Source organism: Rousettus aegyptiacus, unplaced genomic scaffold (genome assembly GCF_014176215.1).
Source record: "Rousettus aegyptiacus isolate mRouAeg1 unplaced genomic scaffold, mRouAeg1.p scaffold_m13_p_13, whole genome shotgun sequence".
NCBI classification, from domain to species: Eukaryota; Metazoa; Chordata; class Mammalia; order Chiroptera; family Pteropodidae; genus Rousettus; species Rousettus aegyptiacus.
In genome coordinates, this window is record NW_023416288.1 from 58,685,525 (window position 1) to 58,691,524 (window position 6,000).

The following is a 6,000-nucleotide window of genomic DNA, read 5'->3' on the forward strand; positions in this document are numbered from 1 at the left end:
TAGAAGCTACTTTTTTTATATAAACTCAAGGAGATTTTAGCCATCATCTGAGCCAGTGCAGTTCAAAATGCTGCGGGAGGAACCCAGGAGCTAATGAGGCAGGGTTCTGTGACCCCCTCCTCCACTTCTGGTGGGGCAGCTCTGCTTTCATTAAAAAAAGTCCCAATTTAGAAAAAAGAAAACTGTGATCTAGAGCACTGCCTGAGGCAAGCCTCAGAGAGGAAGCAGCTGGCCACCCGCCATTCAGCCAGCTGATGGCAGAGCCTGGGATAAAACCCAAACCTCGGTCTCCCAGTGCCCAGGCCCTTTGCATCTCACCGTGCTGTGCACCAGCTGTCTTATATACATGCATATTCCAAATAATGCTTTTTAAAAAAGCGTTAAGAAAGACAGCATCAAAATCTCCATAAAACATAACAAGGTTGTCTATCACCAGCAGCCCAGTGAGTGAGACAAAGTGTCTTCACACTCAGCTTGAAAGTGTGCCGTTCTCTCTCCTCCAACTCAACTGAAGGTAAACGGGGGTGACATTTTAGTACAATCAGCTGGTCAGTAACTTTGTTTTCCATGCCTTTTTTTCAACATACATCTCTCTTTGGCTTTAGCACCCAGTTCCTCTGCTGAAACAGAGAAAAGGGGTTCAATTTACTAACTGCTTTTTTTTTCATTGTTAATGAGCATCCTCGGTATACTCTGTTCCTTAGTGGTATTTGCTTTTAAATTTTTATCTCTAGTGATTTCACAAAGATTTATATCCCTTATTAAAGGAATTTCAGGCATCTATGATGGAAGAAGAGGAAGGCACTTTTTCTTAGTAGTTGGGAAGATCTTGTGATCATATTAGGTATTCATTCAAGCTCCCCTTAAGGCGGCCTAAGATCAAATTATATTTTGATTTTTCAAAGACAGAAACCGCCACCTAGTCATCTGGATCTGTGAGTAGACTTGAAGCATCCCTGGATGATTTTTCAACCACAGGCTACCTCAAAAGCCCTCGCCTACATCTGCCAGAATTCTAACTGGTAGGGAGAGATACATAGGTAGCTATGGGGCCCTCTTCCCTCCCCCACTCCTAGTCCACAGAAAACCCTAACTTTCCCCTGCCTCTGCCAACTCCCCTGTGGTCTCAAGTGTTCCAGGAAATGAGGAGTCATTCTTTATTTCTTGCTTCAGAAGGGGAGGGCGCCATGTGACTCCCTGTGGAAGGGAGAGGCTGGGGTGGGGAGCCTGTAGGGGTCCTGGCTTAGGATGCCTAGGGGAGGAGCCAGCTCTGTCCCTTGCCCCTCAGCATCCCCAGCCTGGAGACAGGCTGGACTTGGCACAGCTCCACAGCACAGCGCCCCCTTTGTCCTCCCCATGCATCCCCCCCCCCCCTCCACTGAGCTCTTCCCTCCCTAGGCTCCCGGGCTTCTACTTGCATTCCTTCTATCTTCTGGCATTTTTTTCATGTTGTTTTACTTTGTGTTTAATAATAGCTCTGCATTTTCTTCTTTATCTGAAATCAAAAATCATGCTTGTATCATGCATTCACTTTGGGAATAAAATTTATGGCAACGCTTGCCATTAGATTAATTGCTTTTCATTAGCTTCAAATTTCTTAATGATAACAAATTGTTTGCCTGTGCAAGAAACAGTTCCATCCTGTTCTCCAAACTTACTAGCCTTCGATTGCAACCAGAAACTAGAAGTCTTAGGTTGCTTTTTGCATCAGGGTCTGGACGTACCGAGAGTTGGGGAGAGGGTGGGTAATTCTAGATCTTTAGACTTCAAAGTCCAGATGATGGTCCACAGGCCAAATTTAAAAAAATAAATAAATCTAACTTTTCTTAAGTCATAGACTGTTCTGTATCTCAGTTCTTAAAACTACAAAGTGAAGCGAGAAAGACAAGATATGTACATTTAATAACAAGTTTACTTTAAAATAAGTTTCGAAAAACATATACTTCATATAATGAATGGGGTTTCAAAAGCAAGCCAGAGAGAGTATACCCACCAAAAGGGAGTGGCAGAATATAAATCCCTGTGGAAAATTTGTGCCTTTCTGTGGTTGGAGTCATTTGGTCAAGAAATGATGAAATTACAAATTTCTGAAAAGGGTGTGTGTGTTGGAGTTGCTGAGGTCCAGGTCTCTCAGCATGATATTCGGGCAAGGCCAGCATCTAACTCCAGTGAAGAATAAAGAGAAGGAAGTGGTCACGACCAGCATTCTTTCCCACCACAGCAGCACCTCCCTGGTCTAATATTCCATTAGTCCCTTCATCTCACGAACTTGGACTCAAGCCCTCTCAGCAGCAAGTCTGCGCGCCCTTCGTTCCCCGCGAGATAATTCGTCTTTTAACTCTATATGAGAATGACGGGTAAAAAGTGAATTGCACTGCCCTTGCCCATACTCCAGCTATTGATTTCAGTCTGTTCGATAATTAGGATCAACTTCAAACTAACATGTAGACAGAGGGAAGTAGAACTAGAAGAACCAAGTGGTCCAGATCCATCTGTACTTTTTGCCCATAAACACAGTGGTTCACTTATCCAGTTATCCAACAAACAATTATTGAGCACCAAATGCATTAAGATGGAAGCTAAGTTGTGCTTGAAAAAGTTTATTTTTCTATCTTCCCTATTACCTACAACCATTTAGTAACCCAAATTCCTTTTTTATTGTTAATCTGTTTCCTCCTAGGGCAGTGCTATTAAAAGTAAGGTCCAAGGATGGGCAGCATCAGCTCACCTGGGAACACATTGGAAATTTAAATTCTTAGTCCCCACTTCAGAGCTATTGAACCGGTACCTTTGGTGGGGGTGCCCACAAATCTGTTTTACCAAGCTCTTTGGGGGGGGATTCCTCTTTTTTTCTTTTAATTTTTTTCCATTGTGGCAAAATACACACAACATAAACATACCACCTTAACCATTTTTAAGTGTACAGTTCAAAGGTATTAAGTACATTTATAATGTTGTATTACCATCACCACCATCCATCTCCAGAACTCTTTTCAGCTTACAAAACTGAAACTTTGTACCCATTAACCATAACTCTCATTCTCCCCTTCCCCTTGCCCCCACCAACCACCATTCTACTTTCTTTCTCATGGATTTGACTACTCTAAATATCTCCTATAAGTGGAATCATACAGTATCCATCTTTTTGTGAATAGCTTATTTCATTTAGTAAAATATCTTCAAGTTTATCCATGTTGTAGCATATGTCAGAATTTCCTCTTTAAGTATGAATAATATTGCAATGTATGTATAGACCACATTTTGCTTATCCATTCATCTGCCAGTGGATACTTGGGTTACTGTCATGTTTTAGCTATTTTGAATAATGCCGCTATGAACATGAGTGTATAGATATCTCTTCAAGATCCTACTTTTAATTATATTGGGTATATACACAGTAGTTGAATTGCTGAATCATATGGTAATCTTATTTTTAATGTTTTAAACATCATCATGCTGTTTCCACATCTGCCATTTTACATTCCCACCAAGAATTCTAATTTTTCCACATCCTCACCAACACTTGTTATTTTCTGCTTTTTGGGTTTTGTTTTGTTTTGTTTTTAGGTAGCAGTTTCCCTAAAGGGTGTGAGGTGGTGTATTATTTTACACTTCCCTAATGATCAATGACATTGAGCAACATTTCGTGTGCTTGTTGGCCATTTGTATAACTTCTTTGGATAAATGTTTATTCAAATCCTTTGTCCATTTTTGAATTGAATTGTTTTTTGTTGTTGAGTTTTAAGTGTTCTCTACATATTCTGGATTTTAATCCCTTATCAGATGTACGATATGTAAATAATATTTCCTACTCTGTGGGTTGTCTTTTTACACTATTGATATTGTCTTTTGATACACAAAATTTTTAAAGTTTCACAAAGTCTAATTTGTCTATTTTTTCTATTGTTGCCTGTGCCTTGGAATTATATGAAAAAATCATTGCTAAATCCAGTGTCATGAAACTTTATTCTAGATAACCTATTGATACCTCAAGCACAACATATTCAAAGTGAAACGCATTGTCTGTTTCCCTAAACCAGCTCCTCTCTTTTTTAGGACTTATTTCAGTGATTGCTTATTGCTAGCAAATTCTAGAATTGAGGCACTTATGAATCAGTGCCCTATTAATTAAGGTAATGCTGGTCATTCCTGCTTAAAACCTACCTTAGGCTGTTTGGGTCTTCATGTTTACTCAGACTCCTTCTAATCCGCTTCCAAGTCCCGCTAAATTCATTCACCTCTCTGTCCTCCCATCTTTCCATCACAATCCTTAAAGTCCAGCTCCAATGATACCTCCATCACGAAATCTTTTGTGAACCCTGTGAATGAACACCAACAGCGTTTTATTGTTCCCACTTCATGACACTATGATATCCCTCCTAGAACTGTAGCTAATGAAAAATGTGAGTTAAGCCTCCATAATGAGTGGGCTCCTTGAGGACCAAGAGCTTGCCTTCATATTAGTACTGAACCCAAATTATATCCTAAGGTCTTTGCCTATAATGAGCTGAGTCCTTTCACCTACACTGACATCTGTAAGAATTTACCAGCAAGTGAGAGCCCATAGCAGAGATATGCACAGATTAACAGATGTCGATTTTCTCCTAATTATGTTCTTCACAGGAGATATTTGATTGCTTATTCCCTACAATCACCTGTAAGTCCATCTGGCCAGGGCTACTTGATAGTTGTCTCTAAGTGATGGAACAAATTTTAACAGAGGGAACCTTCCCCTTGAATTTTAAGAATTTATATGATAACTGGAGGGGATAAAAATATATTAGCAGAACCACTGGCTAAGCTGAAGTCATAATTACACTATTGCTTCGCCCCAAACAAAACAACATAGTCGATGCATACATTTTAGACCCAACTTTTTTATTTATTAGCAGTTTGACACTTGGCAATTTCTTCTCCTTGGAAAATGGGGATGATATATCTGCTCCTCCTGCCTTAAAGAATTGTTGTGAGCAGAGTAAAGTAACATAAGGTACGTGAAAGAGTTAAGTAAGCTAATATCAGTTAGTTTTCGCTGCTGATACCCTAAAACATAGTGGCTTATTAAAACAATGTATTTAGCATATGATTTTGCGAGTTGACCATACTGTTTAGTCTGGACCAGCATGGTTGATCATTGCTAGGCTCACTCATGAATCCATGGTCAAATGACAAGTTGGCTAGTGAGTGGGCGATCTAGGATAGCCTCAATCACATGTCTGGTGACTGTCAAGCTGCAAGTCTGGGTAACAGTAGTGACTAGGTTATGTGTATCTCATCATCCAGGAGACCAGCTTGGGCTTCTTCATGTGGTAGCCTCAGGGTTTCAAGAGAAGGCAAGTTGTACTGTATACATGTTTTTCAAATTTCTGCTTGTGTCACGTTTCCTGATATCACATTGCTGAGTCCAGAATCAGGTGGTAGGGTTTTCAAAATTCCATAGCAAGGGAGCATGGATGGATGAATACAGGGGAGAAGAATTGATGGCCATTTTTGCAATCTATGAGACCAATGACAATTGGGATAGCTAGCAGCAATGAATGTTCTAGCACTCAGTGCCCAAATCACCCCCGGGAGCTGCTGTGTCTGTGCCCAATGGTGGGGGCATTGGAGTCCTTGCTGAAGCCATCTCACACTGTGCTTTGGGTTTTATTCTCAGCCGAGTGGCCTTCTAAGCTTAACTGCCTGCGTTTCCCAAAGAGTCTGTGAAGTACTTGATGTCCTTTAATAAACATTTTTTTTCTTTTTTCTTTTTCTTTCTTTTTTTTTTTTTTTTTTTTGCTTAAACCAGCTAGAGTGGTGTCTACTGTTTCCAACTAAGACTCCTGAAACTGATAGTTTTCTGAGGCTGGAGCTTCGTGACTTTAAATACCTATGCAGAAAAAAGCACAATATTTGTTTTATTTTTTTTGCAAATAAAATTTTTAATTCACCTTCTGTTATGTACATATTCATATAATCCAGTTAGGCTTTGATACACAAGCTCTGGACTCTCCAAATATC